Source organism: Passer domesticus, chromosome 2 (genome assembly GCF_036417665.1).
Source record: "Passer domesticus isolate bPasDom1 chromosome 2, bPasDom1.hap1, whole genome shotgun sequence".
Taxonomy (NCBI): Eukaryota; Metazoa; Chordata; class Aves; order Passeriformes; family Passeridae; genus Passer; species Passer domesticus.
This window is the reverse complement of record NC_087475.1, coordinates 20,249,622-20,268,806: the sequence shown is the minus strand read 5'-3', so window position 1 is coordinate 20,268,806 and position 19,185 is coordinate 20,249,622. Positions and strand designations below refer to the sequence as shown.

General features: G+C 40.8%; 1 protein-coding gene and 1 long non-coding RNA gene across 2 annotated transcripts in view; one reads left to right on the top strand and one right to left on the bottom strand.

Annotated features, from left to right (window-relative positions):
* The window catches only part of ARHGAP6 (Rho GTPase activating protein 6), a 309,409-nt gene that overhangs the window by 178,954 nt on the left and 111,270 nt on the right, over window positions 1-19,185 (bottom strand). The window lies entirely within an intron of this gene.
* LOC135295231 (uncharacterized) lies at window positions 333-4,243 on the top strand. Its single transcript, XR_010357264.1, has 2 exons — window positions 333-411; window positions 2,249-4,243. It is a non-coding gene; the product is annotated as an uncharacterized LOC135295231 (long non-coding RNA).

Sequence of the window (19,185 nt, the reverse complement as noted above, 5' to 3'; positions counted from 1 at the left end):
TTGATCTAATATGGAGAAGACAGAGACCATATTCTTATGCTATGCCTGTGAGAAGGACAGAAATCGACAGAAATCTGGCTTTTGCCCAAGAAGACGGACTGGATAACTCCTCAAGTCTGCCTTTTTTCAACACCCAGGAAAAAAAGGGTCACCATGTTGACGGATACAATGTAGAAGAATAGAGCTAGTGATGAAAGTAATTTCACCCCTAAGGAGTTACAGCTGCTCTAATTACCAAGAATTAGGAGCAGGCCTGCCCTTAATAGGCCACAGCTAGATCCAATTAGGATGGGTATTGTAAAAGAGTAGGTTGGCTGGTTCAGAAGTTAGATGGGGTTTGTTGGCTGTGCTGTGAGGAAGAAGGGGTCAGATCTGTGAGGAGTTGCCCATGAAAAATCACAAGAAGAGAAGGTATGGAGCTTTTGCAATAAGGTGACAACATCACCATACTTCTCATACTTGTTTGGTTTAAGGTAAAGAGAGATTTCAAAAAATGGATTCTCAAAAATGGAAAAGAGTAAACCCAAGCAAAAGGACAAAATCATGAGACCCAATGAGCAGTTATCAATCAGCAGTAGAAAGAGATTTTGCTGTTTATTTAACTTGGTTTTGCTGCATAGTTTGGCATTTGAGCCATATACTGGCTGGGACAGATTTTTTTCCCCCAGTATTTTCTGAGTGTATTGCTCCCAGGATGGTGTCTTTTTAACAACCCAAGTCACAAATCCAGAGGCCTTTTCTAGCAGCAGTGCCTTCACAAGCATATAAATCTGAAAAGTGAATTTGCTTATGATGACTTAATAATATGCTCACGTGGGACAGGAGGGATCTGGCTAATTCCTGTGCATTTGGTGTCCCCAGCACATGGTCACATGGAGGGGGTCTGCTCTGTTCTACCACAAACCCCGTGCAGGTGGGACAAGCACACACCCCACAAGGAAGCACAAGTGGTGCTGAACTTTAGTGCTTGTGAGTCTTATTTATTTTTCAGAAATCTCTCCCAGAACAAACACTTTTCTTTCCTTGTTTAAAAAAAGCCTAGGCACTAACAAATCCAAGAGAAATCTGCTTTTTAGCAGGGCCTGTTGAAATAGAACAAGGGACAGTGATTTTAAAATAAAGAGGGGTCAATGTAGATTAGATATAAAGAAGTTTTTTACAATGAGGGTGGTGAAATACCGGAACAGGTTGCCCAGGAAGCAACCTGTGGTACATGTCTCAACCTTAGAAACATTCAAAGTCAGGTTGGATGGCAGTCTGGTAACCTGGTTTCACTGAAGATGTCCCTGGTCACTGCAGGGGATTGGATCTAGATGTCCTTTAAATATCTCTTCCAACTCAATTATTCTAGGATTCTACAATAATCCAAAGGATTTCAATAGTTCCTCTTGTTGTGAAAGTAGTATCAGACAAAAACCACCTTTCTTCCTGAAGGAAAGCAAGTTCCAGAAAAGGCTATACAGCACAAATTTTAGAAAAAACATTACATTATTGAGCAAATGATCACAGTTTCCTATCACATTAGGTATTCAAGGTATTTCAAATTGATTCTCCCAGTAACACTTGTAAACCATATTAATAATCATTTTAGAATACATTTACCTATGGATGACAACCAATTGATTACTCAAAGTTCAGTGAGCTAAAAAAAAACCACTTCTTTTTCATCCAGAGATAAATCCTTAGTACCCAAAATATGTAATTAAGATATGCATTCAAGCATTAAAAAAAATATGTTTAATGATAAGTAATTTTCTAAGCCAGCAATGCTTAAGACCTAAAGCATGGATTTTTGTAAGGATGGATTTGCTCATGTAGGCATCTTTACTGTAGATGTGTTTTTATTTGTATTCATTGGTGCTGCAGGTGCTGCACTAGCATCCATAAATCTATCATGCAGTGTTTCTTATACCCCAGAAATTCAGTATTGTACTCTTGAGGGTCAGCATGGTAAGTACATCAAGTGATGTTCTCAGCAACACAGAGGATGTGTTTCAATCTGCTGCCATATTGCAGCTGTAGTAATAAGACTCTGCCACTGAAAGCCTTGAGAAGCTTTGTGCCAGCACAATTAAAGCAGATCTAGAGAGGTTTGCAGGGATGCAAACTAACTTTTCATTTGCTTCATGTGCACGAATTATGTTTAGGTATAAGCCTTTCAGCAGTCAACTGGATGCTGCCTGATGAGATGGTGCCTGTGAGATCTCATTAACTCTGCCCTGTATTTTGAACCTCTTCTCATCTGCAGGGCAGCATTGGCAAGAGAAGCAATAATAATGGTGGAGAGAAAAGGCTCTGCAGTGCTGGCTGAGATTCAGGGCATCTCCCAGCACCCTAAGGAGTGTTGCTAGATGAGATTTCCAGAGGGACATCGGTCTGAAGCAAAAAAATGGATACTATAAAAGGTAGTGTTGGTATGAGCCTGTGCTTGTTTTCTGCTCTGCCACAGCCCCAGAAGAATGAGGTAAATGACTCGGGTCTCTACACAGATCTGTAAGGCATTTCCCCTGGCCCTGAAAGATCCCAGCTTTGTGACATGCACTAGATGAAGGAGTCTCTGCCATCATGAAATCAGACTTCTTCACAAAGACTTTCAACTTCTGGGACCTTCTTACAATGAATACAATTAGCCCCATTTTAAAGCTGGCAACAAAAAGAGGGAAGAACTTACACAAAAGATTGCACACATGGGTCAGTCTTCTGTGGCAGATCCACTTAATTCCAGGCAAGTACTTAAAACACAAGACTCTCATGAATTTAAAACTGAGTTTCCACCATGTCCTGTAATGGAGGTCATGCTGAAGAGTATTATTAAAATTAATTCAGGCCAAAATCTTAGGGTTAAAATAATTTTTAAATGTAGCCTTAAAAAAAAAATACATGAGCAAAGACAAGATCTGCAATAACACAGGGCAAATTAATTACCTAGGCAGACTCCTTTTCAAGTTCATGACTCATGCCAGTATGTAAATGTCTGCATGAAGCCAACTCTTAATGCTAATTTTGTCACTGTAAGAAAATCACAATGTTCTCTGAGAAAAACTGAGTTGCATACCTTTATATTGATTTTTCAAGAGTCTGACTGGCAGAGTGCTCTACTATAAAACTGCAGATTTGTGCTAATGCTCTAAAATGTTTTGCTAAATTTAATTTTTCACCAGAGATATAAAGGACTCCTGACCATGCTGCAGTTGGCCTCAGCTCCAGAGAAGCTGTGGTCACAGCCACTTAATTCATCCCTTTTTACTGAATATAGATATGCAAGTGTAGCACTCAATGAGCCAAAAATCCCATTCCATATAATGACAAAATCACAGTACAAAGGATACAAAGAAAGAGCAGGAGTAAGAAAAGATGCGTTTTTGTTAGAACTAACCTGTGGTTCAAACGTTGCCCCTGCTGCTCCCCTGCAGAAGCTGCTGTGTTTATCAGCCTGGCTGGCACTGACAGCTGCTGTGGACCCAGCCTTATCTGCCCCCACAAGACCCCTTCTTGGAACTATCACCTCTGCGCACAGAGTTAATTTAGAGACATGAGCTACCAACTGGAGGGATCTGCTTTTACCCAAGTGCTCCTTGGGTTCTTTTAATCTGAATGGAGCATTACAAGAGAAAGTAAATGTGTCTGATGGTCCAAATGCACGGCCCTACTCGGCCACCTGGTGCCAAAAGCTACACATGCCATGGCTGAAAGTACCCTTTACGTGGGCAGCAGCTCCATTAGGGTCATGACCTCATTAAACTGGGGAAAAAAGAAACAGGCACACTGACATGAGCATTTCTCTCTGCTGGTGGCAGGCAGAGCCCTGGCAGTGCAGGGAGGAGGGAGCCAGCTGCACTGCTGGGCTGTACCACCCCAAAAGCTGCTGCTCCTCTTCATCTCCCCTGGAAAGTCCCTGGCAGAGAATGGGATGTCAGCATCATGTTGATACCAGAGGTGTCATCAGCACTAGGATCTCATTGTGACAGGGCCTCTCCAAACACGCAGCAACACAAGGGGCCTGAAGCACCATGTCTGACAAGGCACTGAGCTCAGCAGAGGTTTTTGACTGGCAGACTGAGAGCAGGTCAAGTGTCCTGGCAGCTCCTGGCATGCCACAGGCTGCCTTCCCACTACACAAAGCATAAACAGCACAACAAAAAGGTTAAGATGGGGAAAAATTCCAGCATCACTTCCTCTTTGCCTATGGCAGCATGCACAGGGAGCAAGGCTCAGTCTGTAAAAGCCAAGGCCTGGGGAAAATGTCACCTGCTGTCACCTACTGCACCCAGGGGAACAGGCATCCCACTGACCCAGTGTTCACAGAGGCACATAGATCAGGGAAGGGGAGGGGATGAAGGCAACATGGGGAGTCTCCCTGTGCACCCCAACTGCCCCATCCTGCTTGGCAGGGTGGCCAGGCTGGCCCCAGGGGAAGAAGAGATGAGTGGAGAGTAAGGCAGAGAGAGTGCTGCTTCACCACATAAAGCCACACAATGCAGCATTTGCACCCAAGCCAGCACAGATCTGAGCAGGGATGTTTGTATGAAACAATGGCACATGGGGTGGAAGTCTGAGCTTGTGCCTCCAAAGCAGCCCAGTCTTATCCCAAAGTGCTGAACCCAAGCAGCATCTGGAGGCAACTTGGGAAGAAGCATCTCTACATCCCACTTTCTAGGCTATGTGGAGGCAGTACTTACATTCAAAGATGTTGGAGAGAAAGATAACCAAAGCACATATTTTTTTTTCCAGAAAAAAATTATATGTCCTGCACTTTTTGAAAGCTAATTTTAAATATGAAGTGATTGGTTACTAAGCTCCTTAATTCCTTGCAAGAATTCTCAGAAAGTGAGAGAGAATGTGGTCAGACTATATTGATTTTATGACTTTGTTCTTATATTTTATTCATATCACTGTCATGGACTTATGCACACATGGAACAATCAGGCAACTGGACAAATATTAGCATTTCCAGCTAAAGTGAAATAAAACCATTTGCTGGATGTTCCCGTTTCTGTAGCAATCAATAATGGGTATTTAAATTGTTGTTTAGACAGCAAAGCTAAGATGAATGGGGACATTCTAATTTCTTTCCTGCTGCTATGCTTTCAGGCTGTGCCTTTTAAATAAGACCTGGCATGTGCAATTCACATCACAGAATAATTTATACTTAAAAGCTACAGGTATTATTTTAGAACAACATGCCAGCCATCTCCATACAATGGTACATTGATTTGGCCTGTTCATCTTAATTGCAGCAATTGAAAAGCATCCCCAGTAATCTGTTTTGTGGCTTGAATACCTTCTTCATTATTGCATCCAGACAACACAGCACTTGTTGGCACTAACCACTCAGCCTGCCAGGGAAAATCTGTGGCAAACTCATACTCAGGAACCCATCCCATGCTAGACAGCTTCCAGAAACCAGGACATTTCTGGGGCTTGAGATCAAACTTGCATACAGACATGATTATATTCTCAGCATCCATTAATTTTGTTCAGTGTCCCTTCCCAACCACAAAGAATTCTCATCTTTGTGAGGTGAAGTCTATTGGTATTTTACTAAATTTCATGGGAGGCTGGAGAAGGAAACACAGGGTATCAGGAGGTGTTTGATGCAGCAATGATTCTTAGAAATGTTGTGGATGTATTTATTCAACTAAGAGGTTCTTTGCTGGATATATTATTGGATATGTGATTTATTTGTTATTTGATGCTCTGCTCAAGATTAATTCTTTTAAAGGCTTTACTCTGTGTAACTAGAAGGGTGAGGGATGGCTATACTTTATAAAAAACAGGGATGTGGCTTTTTAAATACCTGAGAAAATATTTGCATTTGCAAAATGGGACAAACACAAGAGCCTAAATCAACAAAAAGCACTGGAAGTACACTGTCAAGGACACAGCCCTTAAGGAGCCCATTTAGCTTGTGTAACTTAGGCCATACTTGGAGATGTATAATTCCACAGGAAGATTATGTAATTTCTCTTCTAAGCAATGCAAAAAATAACAGGTATTGATTTGTGTTTCTGAAATGTGCAATGAAAACAAGATGCCTACAGGTCCCAGATGCATTCTGCAATGCCCCTGCTTTCCTGCTCTGGCCATGTTGACTCCAACACTGCATCAACCCCTCTCTCCTCTTGGCCAAGCTGCAATAAAGCACCATGATCCTCTCTTAGAGAGTGAGCAGGACCCCACTTCTCTACTGACAAGATATTAGCTCCACTGAAGCAGAAGCTGATCCTTTGGAGGGATCTGTGGCTCTGGAATGCTGTTGAGCCTTTGCCTTGCAGATGTCATCAAACAGATGCAACAGAGGATAAATCCGCTCTTGTATTTTAAATTCTAAGCACCAAGCAAACCTATTATGAAGACAGCCCAGGCATTAGTGGTGCCCAAATGCTGCTTCCAGATATCTGGTGTAAAGTGACTTACCCTGCATGAAATGAGGAAACGAGCTAAGGAGCTGGAGACATGAGTGGGACACAATCCCCAGGCGTAATTGATGGCTGTTTTCACCTGATCTTCATGTGATGAAACTGAGCCTCTGACTCATTACATTAAATTATATTTCAAACTGCCACAGTAGAGAAGTGAAGAGCAAAAATATCACTCAGAAACTAGAAGCTCTGGCTTTCAACAGCAGGTGGACATTGTAAGGAAGCAGAAGAAACTACAGCCATGGAGGCATCTTAACTTCAGCCAATGTTACTCAACTTGGCTAACAGTATGTCCCTTACCAAAGGCTTTGAATTTCTGACTTTTAAATAAAAAGACTGGCAAAAAAAAACCAACCCAGAATTGTAAAAACAATATTAAATAAATATTCTTTATCTCTTCTATCAGGTATCCATCCATAGGTACTCAGCTGTTGGTATTCAGTCATGTTGCTATTAAAAGCATATCCCAAAAAATCAGGATAGAAATAGCAACGCTCTAATAATGTCAGGTGACAACAGAAAAGGGTATTTAAAAGACATATCAATACAATAAAGATATGTTTTAATTTTTCAGTGGTTAATAAGTTAAGACGTCTGATGTGTTCTTGTGACAGAGCAAGTGCAAATCAATATTCGGCTTTTAAACAAGTGAAATCAGTGGGCCTCCTAAATCCTGTTCAAAAACTATATCTGGTCTCTGTGCCAACAGTTCATATTGTCATGGCCTATTATTGAAACACTGGGTTATTTTTTACATCAATATGGTGGTAAAAATGGAGTTTGAACATTTTCTGTGGGATAGCATCACATATATTTAATTATTTTTTGTGGCGGCTTCTAAAACTCCAAGGAAAACATACAGCTTAGGTCTTGCATTTCTGAACTACTTAAGGAATATTATGTTTTATGCAATCTTTAATTGTTCTCTGTGATCTTTTTTGTTCTCTTTGAAATTACACAGTTATAATAGCACGAACTTTTCATAACAGAAATTATGAAACTTCTGTTCTCAACAGCTTCATGCATGGAAAGAAAATGCAGATATCCACCCAGAGAATAAAGTACAGACATTATTTCCTTTCCTTCACTGTCTTTTTTCACAGCTAATTGCAAAACTGAATAACTTTTAAACACTAGTTGCAACCATGCCAGCCTATATCAGTCACTCATAATATGCCCTTTCACTCAATATTTCTATTGTCACTTTTAGCCATCTTTCAAATGTGAAGAAACAAATCTTTTTTTTTCTCATATCCACATACTAAAATTACTTTGTTTTCTTAACTGCTCTTTACAGATTTTTTTTGCTATATAATAAAATAAGCTAATGTGTCTCAATCCATTGCAGTCAAAACTGTGGCCACACTCACTTTTTGTTCTTGTTAGAAGTCTTATCAGGAAACTCAGCTGCATATAGCCCATAATTTACCTACAAAAATAGCCCAAATAATCTAGCAGTAATGCAGGCTTTATATACGTGAGTCCTTTCCTGTAATCCCTTCGTTGTGATCCTCCACGTGGTTACTATACTAAAGCAACACAGGAAGAGCTCAAGAAAGATATTTAGTGGGCACAGAGTAAGGGATACTGCCTGGTGCAAAAATCCTGTAGTTCCAGTGAATGACATAGACTGAAGCTATAAGGACATGGTCATTTTACTATGAGATTGATGGAATGGAATAAATGTAAATCAAGACACTCATTCATAAATATTCATTTCACAAAAGCACTCTTTTGGTAATGAAAAGCCTTTCTGAAAGAAAGGGCAACATGTTAAGAAAATAAAGGACTGCTTCAATCAGGGAACAGGGTCAATCCACTCTAACTTTTTGTGTGAGGGGATATTTGTGGCTAAGATACTATGACAAACCTTGCACATCTGCAGTATTTTAAACTGTAATATCAACGAGCCTTTCACTGACAAAGGTTTGACACGCATTGAAGGTAAGTAAACATGAGTACTTTCATTATAGGCTCATGCACAGGGAAGTTAAATGTGGCACAGTTGAAAGAAAAAAGAAACCCCCCCCCCAGTAATGTTTGGTTTCTCATTTTATTCAGTCACTAGTCCACATGTTCCCCTGAGTCCATTACATTTCAGTCACTAAATTATTATTTCTCATTCTGTGTTCCTGATATTATCTTGATATTCTTGGCATATGTTAATAACACCCACAGGGCAGATAAACTGTTCTAGTGGTCTCAAAGTAATAAAAGAACAGTTCTTACCAGGCACAGAGGAGATTCCTCAGAAACCCGTTAACAGCTGCAATGATTCACTCAGTTTTCCATGGATCTGTATTTGCTGTGGCATCAGCTTTTCATATTAAGAAACATCAGATTTGGTAAATCCCCAGTAAATGGCAATTTTCCCTCAACTCGTGCAGTTCGACATGCACAGCTTTGAAGACATGCATTGTGGGATGCAGTCCAGCAATGTGTCTCTTTGGTTCAGGGGCTTTGCCCAGCTCTGGAGCAACCTCCACCCTGTCATTTTATCAGAGAGCCAGGATACTGACTTAAATGAGTTCTTGTATTTCAGGACCACTGCTCCCCTTACACTCCCAATCTTTCTTAGTATGGTCTCTCCTCCTCCCATCTTAGGCTTTGTCTAGTTCCAGAGAAAGCCACTGAGATTCACAGCTGCTTTTTCTCACTCTGGGCTCCCTCCACAGAGGCAGCAGAAACAGAAAACCTCCCCAACCTGGACTGCTCAGCTGCTGACAGCAGTGATTTATCCAAGACTTCTCAGCAGCCATGACCTAACAGCATTTCTGAGATGTGACTTGAATTCATGATTATGAAAGAGCTGAATGCTGCAGCTTATGTGGTTTTTAAACCTTCATAGCTGTTGTCACCTCAAAGCATGCTCCAGGTCAAAAGGCTGGGTTTATACACACAAATATATATGTACTTAAATCGTATTTAAACAATGACACAATGTTCCTCGAGGAGGATAACTGCACAACCCAAGGCTCCAGCTAACAAAACTCAATGGATGTGAAGACTGTGTGTGTTCATACAAAAATGACAGATTTATTTGTTTATGTGGGTTTTCTCACAGTGGAATTCTTACCACCTCATCACATCTTATCAGTGACTTTCCATGGTATCAACAAACCCGAGGATACTGGGAAAGCAGAAATTATTATTTAAGTATAACAAGATTGTATTGGATAAACAGGCATAGATTTATTTTACCAGTGGTGATATAACCCAAATATCTAGGTTTTAGGGCAGGTCAGTACATACGAAACAAGCAGAGAAGCCTCTGAGCTTCTCAGGTTGCCTTTGGACAAGGACATGACAAATCTGACGTTAAGTTTAGGTTTCCTACTAACATTGACACTTCAAAGGTGGAGGCTCCTGAGCCAGGGGCCCTGGGAAAGGAGGAATAAAACACCCTCAGCAACCAGACAGCCAGCAAAGGCTTGTAAGGCTGTCATAGCCTTGATGACTGACAGGAAAAATGAAGAAAAAGTCCAGAGTAGTCAAGGGGGCCCCTAAAATCACAAACAACAAAGATAAATATTTTTTTTTAATGGACTTGCCAACTTCTGATGAAACAAATGAAAGCTCCTAGCTGCCCTTGAATGTTGGTTCTGGATGCCAGTATTTCCCAGGCTTTAGGTCTTTTTGCTCTGACTTAGCACATCATGTTGCAATTTATGGAAACAGATTTCACGGTACTTGAGAGTAAAAGAAATGTGATTTTTTTTTATTGTTGTTATTTAGAAAAGTTGATCTAGAAGGCAGCAGTCCCAGCCCCAACGTGCTTTAATGACAGTTTAAGTAGAAGTGTATTTTTTTAATTTATTCAAATTATAATTAGGTAATTATAAGCAATCAAGTGAGAGCTGTTTAAAAGCTACTGGCCACAGCTGTTAGCTACCTCATCTCGTCAGCAATCAGCACCCCCCCAGCTGGGGATTTAAGCAAACCTGTTTTATGACAGCCAAGTGTAAGTGCTCACGTCTTCAATTACTCAGCTGAGAAATCAGTAGCTTCTGGGAGTAGGGCAGTAAGTTTGTTACAGCTCCACATGGATCTGCAAAGGGCCTATCTGACTGTGCCCACCAATTTGAGCTGGTTTTTCTCCAAAAGTGACTGTCAGTTTCTAGTTCATATTGCTAGTAATATTCCTCTCAGGGCTGCTAAGATAGTATGCATTTAAAATGCTGTTCTCCTCTGAAAAATTATTTTAATTAAAATGATATTCAGGGGTCCCATATTCTTTGGTTTTTACTAATTATCTTTGCACATTTTTACTGTTTTCAAGCTAAAGGGTGCTTTCACTAACTGCCAGCTCCCAAATTAAACATGGGATCTGAAAGGGCTTTTTATTTCTCATGTCATGTTTTCCTACCATTCCATCTTCTGGGATTGCATATTCACTGCAAAGAGAGCATCCTTCAAATTCTCTTTGCATAAAACTCACAGATGAGCCTGGCTGAATGTGTCTGACAACAAAGCACAAGGTCCAGCCACTGTGCTAGGTCTGTGGCGGAAATGGGTGCAAGGAAATAATTTAGAGCTTAAAGTAAGCAAGACATAATTACTATGAAATCACTAGCAGAGAGCACAAAACACAGAACAGTTAGGCTGGGAAGTGCACTTTGGACACACAAGCAAGCAGTGCTTAAAGACACAGTGATAGAATGCATCCAGAGCAGTGGTTTTTGTCCAGCAGTTCATTGTGAGGCTGTCCTCATGTCCTCATCCTTCTTCCATCAGCTCTCCTGTAAGGGGTTCTAAATTCACAGATTGCACACACATGGAAATGTAATGGAAGAGAGGATTTCTAATACAGTATAGTCTTGAAAACCTGAATACACAATGGGGTTTTCATTAAAAGTGTTTGCAATACACCAGATTTTTCAGGATGACATTTGTTTTAGTTACTTTGACCTCTACATACTATATTTGTTTGTTTCAGAAATGGAAGCTAACATGCTAAAGTTATACAAGCCAAACCTATCAAGTAGGTAGATCACAGTTAACCTTCCATGGAAACCCTTATTCAGAAGTCAAGAAGATTTAACTTAGCCCACTAGAAACAGTCTGTGGGCACAGATTCTTCCAGTCTTTCCAAAGGGCTCCTACCTTGATGTGTACTTAGCCAACGTCCAACAAAGAGAGCAAAACATTTCAGCCCTTGCAGGTAATGCTGCTCTTTTGCCTGCTCAGAAACTATGAGGTAGAGGAGCAGAGGTGCACAGAGCATAAGCTGGGGACAGATTGGGCCCCAATGACATCCGTGTGCAGTGCTCAATGCATGGAAATGAAACACCCTGCACAGAGAGAAAGGATGCAGAGTAGATTTCCGAAAAGACAGGAGAGTAACCATAGTTGTAAAGATACTGTACAAAAATTGAAGGTTAAACACTCTTTTTGCTGTGCATTGCTCTTCCAAAACAAACAAATAAACAAAAAGAAAAGGTGTACACTAGTAAATACAGCTGTGAGCTAGTTCAGGAGCAGCCTCAGCAACTTGTTTTCCCAAGAAATCCAAATATGATTCCTGGCAACCTCTTCTGTGGGCTCACAGAGGCAACTGGCCCCCATAGGAAAACTGCTACTCACAGGATCCAATGAATGAATTTATCAGAGGGTGCAGGGACAGAGAACATGTACGCAGGAGAAGATGGAATAAGAATGCTCAAGAGAAAGGGGTCAGGGGAACCAGCACCTGCACTTGCACTGAGGACATGATTCTATTCCAGAAAAGTGATGGCTTTATCACTAGCAAATTAAAACAGTTCTTTGCTTTCTAAATGTTTCAGTTACTGTATCAGTCTGACACTTTCATAGAGATAGTACACTCATAATTGTCTCAAAAACATTGTGCACTCAATCCTTGGAAATAAACTTACTGAAAATACTGATAGAATCCACGGACACACAAGTGCTTCAAATTATATTTGGAAAGGTACTGCTTGAGGCCTGACCTATGCACCCAGTTTCTGGATGGATATGACTATTTCTAGAATTTAGAGGTTAATGTGTCTACATCAGATGGGTCAAAGCAACCCTCCTAAATCAAGGTACTCTAGCAACAACAGATCAAGCAGGAATGAGACATAAGGCAGTGAGCAGTTTCCTGGAGGACTCTGTGGCTGGGGCTGCTCTGGAGGAAGAATTCATGCCTCCCAAGTCCTTCACAGCCCCTCTGCAGGAGGTGAAACCCCTTCTAGCCTGCCGGCTCTCTTTCTCAGCCAAGGACTTTCCAACTCATGCCCAAATTATTCAAGATAACTCAGTCCCTGGGGTTTGATTTACCTGGCTCTGCAGGTAAATCTGAGAAAACACAAGGCCAGGTGAATGCGTATAAAGGAACCTCTTTTTTTTTTCCTCCTTTTGTTTAAATTAAGAATATTTCTCATTCCTTCCCGAGCAACAAAGATGACCTGGGAGCCACTGCATGTCCCAACACCCACAGCCACAGCCTGGACAATGCTGCCAGCTCCCCCAAGTCTTGCTCCTAATCCCACTGTAACCAGATAAACACTGGCATTACTATTACTCACCTCTATCCCTTGACATTTGTGATTTTTGTCATATGTGATTGAATGCCAGACCACTTTGAGATATGGTCTTGGTGCTTTTGTGTCCATACATGGGTATGAGAGAGTACATGAAAGTGTGTGAAATGGATTTGACTTTAAAACAAAACTACTTTCCATTCCCATACAGCTCTACTACAGTAGTTAGGTTTTGTTTCTGAAATGTTGCATCATTTACTATGCTGTGGCCTTGACTTTGTTCACCATCATCCAGGTGCTGTTATCATACAGCTATGAAGTAAATGTGTGGCTCTTCTACAAGTAAGAGCAAAGTTAGTTTTGTTTTGTGCATTATGAAAAAGCCCTTCAGATGCCATGCTGTGTACAAGGGAACTTAATCCTTTTTTGAGGAAAACCAATGTATTTCACTTCACATAGCACAACAGCAACAGGACAGCATAGGTGCCACAGGATCTATTAATGCACTGCTCCCTGTGCTGCCCGCAGCAAAGCCAGTGCTGAGTGCTCTGAGCAACTGCAGCTGTGCACCCCCATAAACACAACAGCAACCTCTGCAGATTTAATGGGAACTGAACAATGGCACTAAATACAGAAAACAGGAAAAAACTGAAGGTGTGTTTTAAGCAACTTTAAGGAAATGAATGCTGATCATTCAGAAAGGTGAATAATGAGAAATCTAAGGAGACATGTATAATCAAAGCTTGAACTAGACTGTCCTAAGGGTTGCACACCACTCTGCTGACCCAAAACACAGCATCAAGATTTTGCATCACTCATTCCAGCATCTGCACCTGCACAGCAAAAGGACTGCGGTGTCCTACCTCATCCTTACTGCACCTTAACATACCTGCTTTGCAATAACGCAGCTGCACAGAGTGACATAATAAACTTCACCCTTGTTGTTGCTTTGTAAAACTACCACAACTTTAGGGCTGTTTTTTGTCATGCATGGTCTTTACTAGTTTCTTAGTAAGCATTAATGAATCACTCACACACCAGCAGCAGTGAATGCTGCTGAGCAGGACCCAAGTCATGATGTACCGGCTCCTACCCAGTTCTGCTGCAACAGAATATCTCTGCCCCTCCCACAGCAAATAAAGATATCTCTACAGCCAAATCACACCAGTTGTTCTAAGAAGCCATCACCAACCTTCAATTATCAGAAGGATTTAAAAAGGCTACAGAGAAAAATCAGAGAAATTCAGAACAACTTTATTAAACTGGTAGCTATAAAACAGTAGTTCACGTTGCATGGCAAAGCTCAGTCTGCCTCACCAGGGTCTTTCTTCCTTTCCTTAGAACAGACAATGCTCAAGGGAGCATTTGGAACAAAATTCTTCTTTGCTAATAGCCCACTAATCACTAGGATTGCTACATCATATAAGCACATGTACAAGGAACCTGCACAGCAGCACTGATGTCAGGGATGCCTTTGAAAAATGCTGAAGCTAAAGTCTTCCAACCTCTGTAATTCCCACTGTGTACACTTTTCTGCTGTTTCATTTATTTAGCATGTCAGATGAGGCAATGAGTCCTCAATTCCTTTATAGCCCAGAAAAAGAAGCAATAGTAAAGGTGATTATGCAGCTGCAAGCTCACGTGAAGCCTGACTCAGGATTGCTTTCATAACAGACTGGACACATCGTTTGGTTTTACCTTGAAAATGTAACTTTTTCAGTAACTACCAGGTGAAGTGTGCCAAGAAGTCTAATAATTTCCGTGAACCTTCCAATCAAACCAGAGTTTTACCCCAAACAAGTGCACTTGGACCAAGAACAACTATGAAGAACTTTATTGCACAAGCCAGGACTTTCTGGGTATATGTTCAGAGACCTTGCTTAGAGCAGATGCAATAAATCTATTACTTCCTGTAGGCATTAGGCCCACTGGGTCTATTTGGGACTGCCCAGAAAGTTTTGGAGTGGTAAATTAAAAAAATGAATAAAGTCATCAGTATATTAAGTCATCAGTAGACAGACAAGCAGCTCTGTGCAGTTTATCTGCAGTTACCCACAAGTATGGCACTGAGACCAAAGCTCATATAAAAACACTGGATTTACCTGAATCTGGTGCTACATAATTGCATGGCAGTTCAGTTTGGGATGTAAGACACTTGAAAGAATCATGGAAAAATCCTCAACAGTTACCCTGACAAGATTTCCATGCATGTAGGGAACAGTACATCTAGAGAAACACAGAAGCAGAATGATGTTGAGCATAAGTAGCAAAGTCAGAGTGAGGCCTTGCCCAGTACTGCAGGAAACCAGAAATACATGGAGAACTGAACCATCAGTGTTCGGTCAGATGTCTTGAACAGAAAATTATTGGCTTTTTTAAACACCATTCCACCTGTCAAATAATCCTTAATATAGGTTTTAAACAAATTTACAAATTACAAATCTCTCCATGTGATAATATTTCCATTCTATTTTTATATTTTTTTTATTTATTTTTATCTTTTCATTCCAATTTTATATTGGAAACATGCAATTTATTGATGGTTCACTAACTTAGAGTCCATATCAATTATTAAAAAAACAAAAAACAACCACTTTTCATTTACTTAATCTACTTGAAAGTTATTTCATTTAATTCATGGTTGGTTTAAGTCCATTGCTGTGTATAGTTCCAACAGCACCATTCTTCAGAGTTTAGATATGGAGCAGTATAGGCAGCAGGTAACAGAGCTCATTAAGTGTTAACAATGTTTCATTTCCTTCACTCAACAAAATATTTTCTAATACTTTAATTTTCATGTTACAGTTCTTCAAAAAATCTCACGAATTAGAGGTGTGCATGAATCATAAGCATCCATTTTATGAAAAAAAAATTGTATTTCTGTTCTTTTTTCCATTTTAAAGTGGGGTGAAAGGCTGGAAATGTGACATATTCTACTGAATAGATACTTCTAAGAAATAACAGCCTGTCATACCACCTCCCTTTATGGCTGTCACTCAGCATTTCAAGCAGCCTGCCTTGCTCATAGCCTACCTACTGCACTGGATGGGTAGGAGGAAAAAGCAGGTTTCACCTCCATCAAGAATTGCAGCAGAATTGCATACATCACCAGGGATGTTTTGACTCTAACATACAAGACTCCTCTGAACAAAAGTGCTCTTAAACATTGTGGTCAGCACATATGCACGTGTTCACATACTGTTTGGTGCAGGTGAGAGTGCACAGATGTTGGACCAAGCAAAATCCTTGTGATTCTGTCTGTATGAGGTGTTGAGAGATAATGATAAAAATGGAAAGCCAATGGGATCATCTTTAGCATGAGAACACTATCAGAGCACATCTTCTACTCAAAAGACTGGAAAAACCTTGGGAAAAAACTCAGACAGCCCTTGTAGACTTCTTTTTCCTCTACAACAAGAGGCCTATAGATATAGAATGGAGGTGTGGTAAGGGACAGTAGCTCACCAGTTTCCACAGATATGGTTCCAGCTACAGCTAAAGGGCTCAGATTGTGATGGCAATAAATTAAAAAAATAAAATCAGGAACAAAGCTAAGATTAACAGAATTTGCTTCTATATAAGCAAAGCTCTGTTATGCTCACTTTGAGCCACTGCACTCACAGGTAGACAGACACAGGAACTTGGGACTGAGGTGTGCAGTCCTAGAAATCACCCAGACACACACGCTGTTCGCCTTGTCTAGATTCACTCCGACCTAATCCATGTGTTATTTTAGCTGGCTATTCTCTTTGACCATGGCAATTGGCAGCACCTTGCTACATCCACAGCCTCTGCCTGAAGTTCATGAACCTTTGATGTGCCACCCTCCAGGAAGTCAGCACTTCTCAAGTGGCACAGTGCCAACACCCTCCCGCTGAGCCCAGGTGGCCTCGTGGGCTTAGCTCACAATACTCAGACACCTGGCACACTTTCCTGCAATGGGAATATTTTATCTCCTAACTATGAGATTATTGATAGAAATTTGGGTAAATCCCTGTGTTTCCGAGCTGCAAAGAGCACTCACACAGCTCTGACTCAATGCATACCAGTGGCACAATGTTTGAACAAGCTCTGCTGACAACCTGCAACAACAGCTGGGAGAGGTGTGACCTTTCTCAGTTCAGAGCAATTTTGAAAGCCAGTGATAAATCAACGTCAGCTTTGTTAGCAACCTACTGAAATTACCAGAAGTAAGAGGGAAGATCACACTCTGAAGTAAGCAGCTTGAATAGCTTATGAACAGCATTTACGATAATGTCAGTGAGGGTTTTTTTCAGATATTCTCAGCCAGGAAAAATAATATTGAATTCTGCATCTCAAATCTTCTCCTCTCACAAACATCCACATCAGACAAAACTTTTTGTTAATTGCCTAAGCACACAGGCAGAACTAGGTAAACATCTCCACTTCTCTCGTTGGGAAGCTGTTGCAGAATTTTGGTCCTTTGCTGGTTCAAAATATTTTCTAATTTCCAGCCTACATGTGCCTCTCTTCAGAGGATCTGTTTATACAGTAGGACAGGCCTATAACTGAAACAGTCCTAAGCATTCCCTGATTTTTATCTTCCAGACAGGGAACAATCAAATCCTTTCAGGTTTTGCTTTTCTAACCCAAACTGCCAAACTCTCCATCTCACCTCCTTAAAAAGTCACTTTGCTCCCCATATCACACCACTTCATTTGTCTGATTTGCAAGATCCAGCTCCTTCCTTCCCCTTAAGAAAGGGATATCTGAATCCTCCTTTCTCTTCATTACAACTCCAAGCTTTGAGTCATCAGCATATTTCATTAGTACTGTTATTTTATTGCAAAGGTCTATTGTACTAAATTGCTCCCAAGACCAACAGGAATTTCTCTAGTAAGTTCCAACATTTCAGCTTCCAGCACTAATTGTCATATCCCCATTAGGCAATTCCTTACTCATCTCACATTTTTCTCCTACTAATCTGACTCATTGTATATAATGATTCTCCATGTAATAAAAACATTTTGGTCAATTAAAGAACTATACATCAAAAAACCACCACATTAAGGGAAAAGCTCGGGCAAATACTTAGTGAAATCATCTTCCAGAACCACTAGAGCCATAACAGAGTAAAAGCATCTGCTGGCTGGCCTGTCCTCCAGTGGAGAATACTCAGCTCCCTTTTCCCTTTGTCTCCACCCAGTCTGAGCACATGGAGTGTGGCACGGCTTTAACCTCAGCTGGTTATTTCCATTGTAGGACCACTTGTGCCAAAGCTGATTTGGAAGGATCTTGGCTGCTCAGTTAAGCTGCTCCTGATGGTGGTTTTATGCCAGGATTTGACAGCTTCCACCCAACTGACAGACCTTTTATTCTGTTCCATTGTGCCCTGGCTGCTGTGAGGGCAGCCATGTCCTGTTGGGAGATGGAGTGAGAAAGGAGGGAATAACTTCTAAGACAGCTGAAGTAGGGTTTTCAAGAGCACCTTCAATGACACACTAGAAAGAGCATTTTAAATTAATCTCCCTAAATCATGAGATAAAGTTAATTAAAGCCAATCAAGGGTGCAATTCCATATTACAGGTTATGATGAAGTGCCACCAAGACGTGGCTGCACCAGCTCCTGCCTGACCTCACAGTGTACTGATACCAGAAATTCAGACTAGAAGAAAAACTATCACTTCAGGGTTTTTTCAAAAAGTTGTTTCTCTCTCTCAACCAGTTTGCCAGAAGCACCAATGCCAGCACTAGTGAAGCTGCTTAAAGCTTTACTGGAATAAGCATACTCATCAGGCAGTTGTGCTGCCTGCAAAAACAATTTATAAAAAGACTTAAATACAAGGAATGCAATTTTTTTCCTATTTTCTTTCCTTTTTCTTTTTTTTTTTTTTTTGTTTGGTTGGTTTTTTTGGGTTTTTTTCTTTTTTCTCTTTTCTTATTTCTGTGCCAGTGAAGCCTGTGAGCCCAGATTCACGGTTGGGTGCTCCCATCCCCAGCTGTCTGTCTTGTCCCCTTGCCAGACAATATTTTGCCTGTAACAGGGACAACAAAAAGTACAGCCCTGCCTGTAACAGGGACAACAAAAATGAATGTGTCTGCACTCAGGTGGCCTGTCTGAGCATCATCAACCTGGTCTGTTTTCCCTACTTCAGGCAACATCTAAAGTCATGCCAGCAAAATGCAGCAAGGATGTCTACTGAAAGATCTGGGTTGTGATGACTAGAGATGTAGCTATCACTTCCTCAGAAGGATAAGTGGAAATCTGTCCTAGGCCTATGTTAATCTTACATCCATTTAACTCTTACACACACTTCTAA